Raw genomic sequence first — 12,315 nt, forward strand, 5'->3', positions numbered from 1 at the left:
CTGTCTGCAAACTCTCATACATTTGACACTGCACACTCCTGAACAAACTAACAGGAGCTGTATATCCTGAAATAGACACAAGAACTTGGTCCAGTGGGCTGTGGGGCTGTACAGTATGTGTCATTGGAGGAGGATGCCCCTGTGTTAATTACTGGTCTCTCCTCAGGGGTGAGAATGACCTCGGCTATATTAAACCCCTCACTGGAGTGGGATTCTTGAGACACTGTGACCCCACTGTGGCATTCACACTGTTGTCATAGTTCACATACTTTTCCTACAATCCTGTGGAATGTGTGTGCAACACCTTCTAGTCAACGCTGTACAGTATTTACAGAAAAGCCCTTTTGAAAAAGAAGCATGCATAAAGGCGAGATATTCATTAACACAGATGTTTCTAACATTTGCAGCCTACATGCAACAGCTGTGCCGAAAACACAAAGAATGCTCTCTGTTTTAAATGCTTCATGACAACACAGGATATTTCTTTGAAAGAGGCCTGATCTTACACAACAGCCTGCCCATTCTCCGGGGATTTGGTTTGAATTTGAACATGTGAACTTCATTTGCCCCAACACGCCCTGCCTGTACATCTCTTGAAAGCACTGAAAGCTTGGAGCGAACTGTCAGAGGACGAATGAGGTAATGCTGTTACACCCCAATAAAAACACGCTGTCAAGTAATTTGGGAAAACAGAGTAGGCCTACTACACTGACATGAATGAATAGCAAACACATCGCAGGCCAAAGTTAAAATACATTGGTGTAACAAATTGAACAAGCTGGGCTCTTTTGTTTTTATGCCCTCTCAAATTTGTGTAATTAAATATGACATGACATGAAGTGTCAGTGAAGCCTAAGTAATCGACAAGACTACGTGTTTACAGCCATTCTAGCTGCTCATTGAGACTGTAATGATAGGCACAGCAGTGCTTTGAGCTAAATGTTAACGTTGGCATGCTAACATGCTCAAAATAATAATGCTAACATGCTGATGTTTAGCAGGTATAATGTTTACCATGACATTATCATACAACATACAAAGAACAGCTGAGGCCGATGGGAATGCCATTAGTTTCGCAGGTATTTGGTCATAAACCAAAGTACTAGACAAACTGTCCTGATGATGGCTTTAAATAAAAAGAATCACCAAAATGATTAGGCTACAATTCATCTTGAGGGGGGCATGAATGTCTGTACCAAACTTCATTGCAATCCTTCAAGAGTTATTGAGATATTTCACTTAAAGCCAAAGATTTAAGTCAGGGGATCACCAAAGTCAGTATGGTTCATTCTCTGGGTAACATGAATGTCTGTACAAAATATCATGGCAATCCTTCCAGCAGTCCATCAGTCTGGACTGATTCCTTGAGACATGCCACTAGCATGGCTAGAAAACAAAAACAGAAAGTCCGATAAATATTAGTGAGCATGGTCCCAAGGCTAGATGTGAATCACGGCTCTGATATTTCATGTTGTTCAGAGACAAAGGCTGGTCTGTTATTAATTAGTTCAAGTTAGTTTGTGGGCTAAAAAAGTATAGTTTGAGCATTGCACAAACAGCCTTTTATTATATGTCAGGTATGCTGCACAAACCTGCACAAATTCCTGTCTCAAACTCTTTCTTTTCACTGTCAGTAACTTGTTGCATAATTGGCTTGTAGATGACATCATCATTATGTGTAGTTTTAGAAGAAAATTATACCTGATTGCAAAACAGGTCTCAACTTGCTGAGGCCATAACAAGTAGCACTGGCACATGGCAAATTCTCTCTCTGATGTAAGTTCCCTTTAGAGAAAATCTGTTTAAGTTCCCTTAAGAGAATATCTGTTTCGGATTAATCATAGTCTAACATGCTCCTTATCCTGAGAAACAAATGCAGTCATACACTCGACCTTCGTCACCACACTGTTCATGCATCAGTCTGGAAATACTGTACTGGATGGATTTCTAATGCTACAATTTACTGATTAATGAATTTTAACTAAACGGAGACTTTAGGAGGATTTATTGGCAAATGGGTCTGACAAGAATCTGCTTTAGCATCTTATTTTATTGTGTTTGTGGCTATTTGTGCTTGTGCATGTGTGTGTGTGTGTGTGTGTGTGTGTGTGTGTGTGTGTGAGAGAGAGAGAGAGAGAGAGAGAGAGAGAGAGAGAGAGCACAGCAAACAGTTGACCGTCCAAAGTGATGAAGCAGATGGTAATCACAGTCTAGACAGGCAGGGCAGAGAGGAGGAAGGCGAGGAGGAGATAGGTCTTGCTGTTTAATCAACCACCCACAGGAACAACCTTTTTAAGCCGTTTTCAAAGACTCCACTGCAGATTTCTGCAATGCGAAAAGCAAGCAGTGTAATTATCATGGTAGCGCATCATGATGAACTAACAGTACCAGACTTGAATATTAATTACGTTGGCATGGAAAAAAGGAGTATGTGTTACTGAAAGTCAGAGCATTTGCTGCATATTACCTCACATACTGTATTTATTATGTGAACAGCACTTTTTATGCACACAGATGAAAGAAAGACAGAGGCATGACAAAGAGAAAGCCTCAAATGGCCAGAAGTATGACTTATAACCCAGTGAGCTCTCAAACACCCACACATTGTCTGGTTACGTGCTCAAGTGATGTTCTATAACTGTGAGAAAACAAGCGGATTTTCCCTTTTGACAATGCCTGCAGTGTTCTTACCCTTGAATCTTCTAACATAACAATCAATACAAACTCATCCCACTTTGCTGACACAGTTTTAACCTAGGTTTGAGCCCACCAACCCGCAAACATTTAAATTCACAGCGCACTTGTATCGATGGGCCTCTGAATACTGAAGGGAGCCACAGCAGCATCTTTATGTAAAAGAGGATATCCTGTCAATAACACTGGATAATCACAGGCTGCAGGAGCCTGCACAGGCCTCTGTGCCCAATGATAGCATAGTATAGGACTGGAAGGCACAGTTATGACACACAGACAAATAAAAGAGCACATCTTTACTCTTTACAATTATACAACACAAACCCTCAATCATTTTCTGATTACCAGAAACAAATTAACTGGATCAATCGAATATCGTTTCCTTTCATGTTGTAAAAATATGTGCCTTTAAATGAGGAGAGCTATGAACATACAGTGGACCTGCCTTGAGCTTCTCTGACAGTTTTTAAGCGAAACACTGATGTAATTATTCCTACATTATCAACAATAATGAATTAATTAAGGAATCATATGAGACATGAATTATTTGGACACTGAAAAGATGTTGAATGCTCAGTCACACAAGTTCAGTGGAGTGCTTGTGCCCTCTAGTGTCAGAATTGTACGTTTCTCTGATATGTTTCTAAATCCATTCAATCAAAACATCGTCAGCAATCACTTGAAGACACAGGAGACTGCTTTTAATGGAATAAATCAAATCATTTTGATTTTATCAAGGAGGCATGAGGCATTTGGGTATGTCAAAAGGCTAGGTTTTTATCTGAAATGTTCCTTTTTTCCACCTCATGCACTTCCCCCATCTATTCCAATTTTTCTTTAAATAACCTAATCTAAAAAAAATAAAACTATAATAGTTCCGTGGAGATCTGGTACTCACTGTTTAATCGTGTCATACTAAGTAGTCAAAATATATAATTGACAGCTTTCCTCTGAAATAGGTTTATTATGCTAATCTGTTCTTGTCAGAATGTATTTTGTTGCTGTATGTGTATCTTTGTGTGAGTGGTTGCATTACTCACATTGTGGGGATAGAAAGGTGTGCACACAGTCCTATTATGGAGATTCACATGTTTGGGGACAGACAGCTGGTTCCCACAACAAAAGAATTTTATTTTAGGGTTAACGCTTCTTATTAAAAGTCCCCTTTTACTCAAAAATATGTTTTATATATTGTAACTTAACTTGGATGTTTGAGCTTCAGAATGATGAGCAGAGTTTGCCAGTAAACTCAACTCTCAAATTCATCTGGAAATGTTTTTTTTTTTTTGCACTTTTCTGCTTTTTTGCACTTCTGGTTAGACGCACACTGCATTTCGTTGTCTTTGTACTTGTACTCTGCACAATGGCAATAAAGTTGAATCTAATCTAATCTAATTTCTGTGCTCCCCGTGAGTATCTGTATGAGCAGGATTTTGTGACATCACAACTGGTTTGGAAGCCAATCATTGTCCAATATGCAATTACACAAATTTAATGTGGAAACTTGAAGCCTTCAGTACACCGAGAATGGACTTTTTATTTGCATTATCCTTTTTATTCATAGATTCTGGCTTTTTCAATGAGGAAGAATAAGCATTAAAGTGTAAGCAGTTTATCAAACTTCTTTTGTTGAATAAGAACCATATCTGACAAATTATTATCATTCAGAGCAAAATATTTTTACATGCCTTAAAGCAGGGGTCACCAACACGGTGCCCGCGGGCACCAGGTAGCCCCCAAGGACCACATGAGTAGCCCTCAGGCCTGTTCTAAAAATGAAAATTGAATACTGATATTATCTGTTTCCCACCTTGTTAAGTCATTGTTGATAATTATTGATAATGAGAAATCATTAACGTGATCAGTGTCTTCACATAGATGACTATCATTAATCATTAATAATCATATATAACTAAAGGCAAACTGAGCAAATTGGTTATTTCAGAAGAGTGTATCAAACTGGTAGCCCTTCGTATGACTCAGTACCCATGAAGTAGCTCTCAGTTTCAAAAAGGTTGGTGACCCCTGCCTTAAAGTATGTCAGTCCTGTTAATGTCGCCAGGGTGCAGACATAGCGCCACCTGGTGGATTTTGTTAATGTCATACAAAATATGTGTTTTACAGTAAAAATGACTCCTAGGTTATTGTTACTTTTATATTACAATAACATTATACACTAATAGAATTGTCGTATAATATAATAAGTAGGCTTTTTTTATTTTATTTTTTTTAATTAGCAACATGTTGTGGCGTGGGTAGGCTAATAGTCGGTATCAAAGGTTGTAAAGCCTGTTTAAAACATCAGTATTCATTGTCAACGACTACATAAAGAGGATGTTTAATGGCTGGTGGTGAATTCCACTAAGTCAGCCACATTCCGCCTTTACTTGTGGCGTTGAGGAGGAGCTCAGTTGTTTATTCATTCACGTCAGCCCCTCTCGCCTTCCCTTCCCTCCTTCCTGCTACACACAACGGGGACCCACCGTTGTAACTGTTTTTCCCATATTGAAATTAACCACAATCACGCCGCCACCATAAACCGATTTTGGAATCAGGTGAGTTATAATTTTATGTTTCTCTTCCTTTTGACGATAAACGAGGAAATGTATGTGCCGCTGGAGCGTTGACTTGTCCGGCCCGGCGAGGCGGAGGAGTGTTTCAACCGTAACTTATTAAATTCCTCCTGACCAGGCTAGAAAATGTATGCGCGTTATGTCTGGCGATTTTACTGCCTGTGCGTTTTAAACGGGTGTCTTTCGGTGTGGTTTTCACGCTAAACTGAAACAAATGGTCGATGTAGGTCAGCAACTACAGGCAAAATGTCGTCTTTTCTTTTTTTACTTCCACATTCTCTCATGCCACAAACAGATGGCGTCGAGAGGGGGGATGGAGAGAATGGGGAAAGAGACGCATAAAGGAGTAGGGGCTACACCAGGCCACATTAGCCCGGGTCTGCCCATCACTATTCCATACCCTGCACATACAGCATAACCAACATCTTCATGCCAGGACACGGGAGGCCGAGATGTCTTGCGTAGGCCTGTCTTGAACAAAGTTTTTGCTGCTAAGTTGTCGGGCCTTTTTCTTTTAAAGATACAGCGCGAGTTTCGGGGGGAATAATGGTTTAATTTAAGCAGGCAAAGGTGTTCACAGTCCCAATGTTATATAAAGCTCGCCCCGTGCAGCTTTGGTGTATAGCGTGCAGTCGACACCACATTTTGGTCACAACCCAGTGCAGAGGGGATATTTTTGACACCTCAAAGCACCGGTAAGATGCACTGCAGCAGATAACAGATAACCTGTAGCCCGGGCTGCTTGCTCCTGAGGGGGATACAGGGAACCACCAGTTGGCTGACTCCTCACTGGCTGTTGGAGATCATTGGTAGGCCACAGGTATCCTCCACTACACTAATGAGGGCACTGCATCTCACACTGACTGTCAAAGGATGTGAAGGTCCTGTGGCTGTCTGGCTCTGCATAGGCTGCTCTCATTTTGGACTGCTTGAGTGCCGTTGGATGTATTTAAGTGCAACGCCAGAACGAGTAATAACACTGCTGACCCCTTGCATACCTGCCATGCAGTGTATAATCATGTAATGTGGATGGTGCATTGCATGCAGCAAGGCAGCTGCATACTGTGCATACCAGTTGGCAGCCTGGGGCCTATGGATGTGCTCCGATGCAGTTCAGTGTCATTGCACATCAGTGGCTGGCAGTAATTAAAAAGACATCCTCCCCTTGTGGTCTGTGGGTCATCTGATTGACGGTCATTTAAATGGAAATATTCAAATGACTCAGCATTGTACGACCAAGGTATCACCCCCATGCAGATCTTACTTTTCTCACTGTTTGAAAGTGACCCATTTCTGCTGTCAGTTTGAGCAGACGTGCGTCCTGAAATGACACCTTGACTAAACTGATTTTCATCTCAGTGCCCAAGGGAGTGCAGGGCGTCAACCATCTCTGTCCAACTCACCCTTCTCTAGTGTTACAGTAGCCTTTTGTCAGGAGATCCTATTTCATTGCAGCTCTTAGACTGAGCATCCCCCGTCATTTTTGGCCATCCTTTCATGCCTTATGAGTGTTGGTCAAGTGATGCTGGCCTGGTATTTTCTCACTGTAGAGTCCACCTCTACCTCTGTCTTCTAAAGAGTGCATTTATTGGCTCTCGCTGTGCTTTTTCCCTTGAACTGTCAAGCAGCTCCAGTGAATTCTTACGTGAAGTGTTAGCTACATCGTTGATTGGAGTGCTCTGCCTCCCAGAATGCAGTTTTGAGCCTCTTTGACTTGCACTGTTTGATGTTAACCTCTCCAGTCTGTTTTTGCTTGAAGGCATCTCGCCTCATATTACTTTGCAAACTTGCTGTCTTATCAGCTGGCTGCTATATTTGTTGTCTTCTGTGTTAACCTTGTGTTAATGGTGTGTCTAATCTTCTCTGCTTACGGCTGAAAATATTGGCACCCTTGCACATTTGACATAATGTATGATGATCCGATAACTTCATTTAATAATAGTCTACTGAAAAATTGTCAACCTTAACAAAAGTTCTCAACAATTCAGGCTTGTACTTTGTCTGCCGAATGTATTTCTCTAAGTTTAACAGTTACATTTTTTTTGGCCAGCTTGAGTTGTACAGTGATAAATGAATTTCCCCAAGTTTAAATCGATAATGTGTTATTACACTGCTGCTGCCACTACACAATCTGTATGCTACCCAGGAGATCTTAAGCCGGTCGTCCATGGATCATCAGCAGCAGGGATGGCTGTGTTGTAGATAGGTACAGCAGAGCCAAACAGAAAAGCACATCAGGACATCCACAATATGCATAAAAAACTGAACCATATGCATAAAGAACTGAACCAGTCATCTTAACAGACACTAACATTAGACACACCTCTTGTAAATGAAGATAAATGAAAATTAGCTGTTCTATTTTTTTCTCTCCCTCCTTTCTTTTTCATGGTGTGGGAATATAGCTGTGGCAAAAGGTTTAGAATAGCTGATGATGGTGTCAGCACATTGCAGCGCTCGGCTGTGCTGCAGGCAGGGTTTTTAAAAAAAAAAAAGAGGCTGATGTTTCTGGAAGCACAAAGGCCTAATGTGTAGGGCCTGTTGGTTACAGCCATGCTGAACGACCTCCAGAGTGATGTGCCACTTTGTTTGTATGAGTAATGTGTAGGCCTATTTGAACGCCACAATATTCGAAAAAATGAGGCCTGCAACATTGAATTGTTCATAAATGACTTGAAGGGTTGGCATGTTTGAATGTTTCACTAATAGCACAACTGTCAGCACATTATCTCACTGTTGGACCATGTGAATTAATATGATTGTAAACATGATTGTAATTCAAAGCAAAAACAGTCTTGTTAACTGTTATCACTTGTGAGAAATAGTGTTGGTGTTTAGAGACAATGGGCAAAATATGATCTAGATTTAATCTAGACTCATCTGTCACTTTTTGATAATTTGACAATAATAATATAAAGATTTTTTTTAGATTTTTTATATATATATATATATATATATATATATATATATATAAAAAGTTTATTAATTAAAAAGTGCGCTACTTTATCTCCACTGCAGCTCTGTCCCTCTACTTCGGTTTCACTCACCACTGAGTCTGACTTAATGTCCCTCCCACAACACTATGTGACTATCTTTTACTGGGTATTATGTTGAAAGTTTCTAATTTATTAAATAATTAAAGCATTTAAACAAAGTTTTGTGTTGGAGTTTGTAACGTTCCAAAATCTTAATTTTGACTTAAAGATTTTCATTTTCACTGTATATGCATATCAGTTCCAAATATCGGTTATCGGTTCATTAACTAATAATAATCAAGATACCGAGAAATAATCGGTATCAGCCCTGAAAAAAACAGTATCGGTCTATCCCTAATTGTGATAGTGATAGTGTTAATCGATCAAAATTATAATTGTTGGTTAATGGTTTAAATGATTTTAAATTATTAACATCCCTAGTCTCAACAACTATTGGATTGCTTGCCATAATATTTGACATTCATGGTCCTCAGAGGATGAATCCTAATAACTTTGGCGACCCTCTGAATTTCCCTCTAGTGTCACCACAAGCTAAAGGTTTTCACTAATTCTGTGAAACATCTCAACATCTATGGGATGAAATGGCATCGTGCAGACATTCATTGTCCTCAGAGGATGAATCCTACTGATTCATCACTTTTCCTCAAGCGCCATCATAACATTGACATTTCACTCACATTTGACTTGAGTGAAATGTCTCGACAACTAATGGATGGATTGCAATGGATTTTGGTGCCCCTATTCAAATAAGCTGTTAACTTTGGTGATACCATAACCTTTCACCTATCAGAGCTGCTATCTGTTGTCTCTTAGTCCTGTTATTTTTGGGTTTAAAATAAAGTTGTGCTCATTTCCTGTTAGAATCCAGACAATTGGCAAAATCTCTTTGCTGCTGATAAATAAGCGAAGAACTGAAAAATACCACTATAAAGTGACACCACTATAACACCACATCCCTAAAATATATATATATATATATATATATATATTAGGGGTGTGCAAAAAAAAAAATTGATTCATATTCGAATCGCGATTCAAGCTCTACCGATTCAAAATCGATTCATAGAATTCCAAAAATGGATTCATATATATATATATATATATATATATATATATATATATAATATAAAAATATTTTTTTTTAATTGTATGTCTACTGCAATCACATGATAGATAGATAGATAGATAGATACTTTATTGATCCCCAAGGGGAAATTCAAGGTCCTAGCAGTTTACAGACATCACACACAACATACACATACATCATAACAGGATGTTAAAATAACAAATAAACAAATCCACATAATCCAACACATCCAATAAAAGATACTAAATAAACTAAATAAAAAATCCACATGAATGTATTAAGGGATGTATAAGATATATATATACACACACACACACACACACACACACACACACACACACACACACACGTACTTACACATACATACATGGGAAAAGTAACTACATTTACATACTGTGAATCGTTTTTTAATCGAGAATCGTTTTTGAATCGAAAATCGATATCGAATCGTGAGCCTAAAAATCGGAATCAAATCGAATCATGACATTTTCTGAATCGTACACCCCTAAAAAAAAAAAAAAAAAATATATATATATATATATATATATAATTTTTTTTTTTTTTTTCTAAATCTGAAGTCTGCTTCATGGGGTATATGCAGGAGGAAGTTTTTAATAGACAACTCCAGTATGTAATGCTTATTAGGTGCGAGTCATGCCTGTCAGTTCTGGTCTCGCTGCTGGTCTGACTAAATGCTGTCCTTGCCAGCTTTTACTGTGTGAAGTTGTTACTAGTTGTCTGGTGAGTCAGTTTGCCAGTCAGTCCTCCCAAATCCCGCCAAATTCTGTGTGAAAAAGATTAGTTGTTGAACTTATTTTGCTGCAGTTTAACAGAATGTGATATCATACAATCTGTTAATTATTTTATAGCTGAAATTATTTGTAGTTCAAAATTGGAGTATTTCGTTCACGTGTATAAAGACAACTGTTTGCTTCTCATTTGCTCTTTTGATCTGATTGCATCCTGATTATTAGCCTCTGTATTGAGTCGTGATCCGACCACAATCATCTGAGCTGACAATAATGGTATTGTTTAGTAAGATACCACTTACCCACATTCAGTGTTAGCCTTCAGCCTTTATGTCTCTGCAGTCCTCTGTTCACTTAGCAAACTACCACTTTCCTGCATAGTACAGAGCAGTGGCCTAGTTCATGCACTCTTGTAATTTTAGCTGTGTGTGTCTGTATTTGAGTGCATGCCTTCTGTGTATGCGTACATTAGAGGATGGATACCCGAACCGGGTTCGGACAGATATTTAGAAATGATGTTTGGGTTCGGGTCGGGCTCGGTCACATCAGCGCGATAAGGCATCGGAAATTTTAAATTTTAAAAAACGTATGTAGGTGCGCGCCTGTGTTAATGTGCGCTTGTTGCCCCATGTACGGGCTCGGACAGAAAAATGCGGCCTGATCCGCACTCTAGCGTACATGGACACCTCTCTGTTTTGTCTCCTTCTCTTATCGTCTCTGTTTCCCGTCCTCTCATTCCATCTCTGTCCTTTGACACTGTTCCTGTGTCTCTCTCTGTCGGTGATGCTTTTGCCATACTCAGGCAGATGATGCTGGGCTAGTTAGTTACCTCATTAGTTTTACAGTTTGTGATGTATCAGCAGAGCTACACCTCTGTGGACAGATGGTGTTATTCTCGAGGGAGTTTGAGACAATACACCCATTTTACAGTGTTGGTTTGATTGACGCCTTGTGTTGCTCAGCCATTACTGCTGATATTGGGTTTAAACTGAGGAATGTGTGAATGGGTGGAAAGTAGCTGTGCTGGAGAATTGGACAATGAAGGTGCTCGTTAGCCTAAACGTCTTTTGCAGATTAAAATGAGTATGAGGCCTTCTAGATTAAGTTTTGTGGAAGATAAGGAATAACAAAAAAAAAAAAAATCTAAGGGATCCATATCAAGATTATTTGTTTATGTTATGTGTTTATGTTTATTTATATGTATATCGGCCGACATATCAAATTTTTGAAACTCTCAAATATCCAGTATGGGTCAAGCTACAATAGATACATAGATTTATGGCTGTCTTGAAGGTATTATCACAGTTTATACCATCGTCTGGGTGAATACTGGATTCTGATTGGCTGCAGGGTGTCCAGGGTGTCAGTGCCTTGTCCTCTGAACGCTACAGGATGGTGCTAACACACAAGCTGCAAGAAGTAAGTTACACTGCCCCTCTGAACTTACCTTGTTTCACAGCGGATAACGCTATCTCACATCCCGTTCGCTTTTCAGGTCCAGCTCCACCAATCTGATTGGTGGAGTGCTAACCCGGAAATAATGAGCGGGATAAGTGATGAACGCCTCACAAAATCTGACGAAAATCTTTTAAACTGACTTTTGTCGATTAACATGTTTTCGTGCGTGCGCACGTGCGTGGGTGTGTGCGTGCGTGCGTGCCGACTCTAGAGTCATAGTGAGAGAAACAAAGTGTCTCCCCTGTGCTTTCTGACCACGGTCGGAAATCTGTAGCTGGAAAAGTTAACCCTCTCTTTGATTTCATGTTGTTTATGGAGAAGGAGAACCAGGAATCGAGTATGGGGAAATGCAAAGTTACCAAGCCACGGCCGAGTGACGTGCGTCGCCGGGACATGTAGTTACATTTTTCGAGAGGTGCACGTCAGGCTACGGCGTAGGGTCCGTGCCTCCACCTACCTATGTAAGTAGCCACGGCGTAGATTTAATGCAGAAGCATAAATAACGCTGGCAAATCGTATCTAAGGTTCCTTCTATTTACTGGAGCGTAAGGTTCTTGGCATTGCATAAGAACCTTATGGGATGAGAATAATTGTTCCGGGTAGCAGTCAAACCCTCAGGCGTAACCAGGGAAACTGAGTTATTGTTTGGAAAAACTTTAGCTTTTGATTGTAAAACGCATTAAAATATAAATGAATGGTTTAAAAAAATGTTATCTGGCAAGTGACCATGGTATAAGCGGTTGAATGCACTTCGAGGT

The 12,315-nt window shown here is 39.7% G+C and overlaps 1 protein-coding gene across 2 annotated transcripts in view; it reads left to right on the plus strand.

The window, feature by feature from the left end:
- Nucleotides 1-4,993: 4,993 nt before the first annotated feature.
- znf710b (zinc finger protein 710b) overlaps nt 4,994-12,315 on the plus strand; it is a 32,573-nt gene continuing 25,251 nt past the window's right edge. The window contains exon 1 of one of the 2 annotated variants that reach the window (XM_031314018.2): nt 4,994-5,249. The gene's annotated coding sequence lies outside the window, so the exon portion shown is untranslated. The remainder of the gene's footprint in view (nt 5,250-12,315) is intronic. The other variant, XM_031314020.2, reaches the window with a different exon arrangement.

Source organism: Sander lucioperca, chromosome 3 (genome assembly GCF_008315115.2).
Source record: "Sander lucioperca isolate FBNREF2018 chromosome 3, SLUC_FBN_1.2, whole genome shotgun sequence".
Classification (NCBI taxonomy): Eukaryota; Metazoa; Chordata; class Actinopteri; order Perciformes; family Percidae; genus Sander; species Sander lucioperca.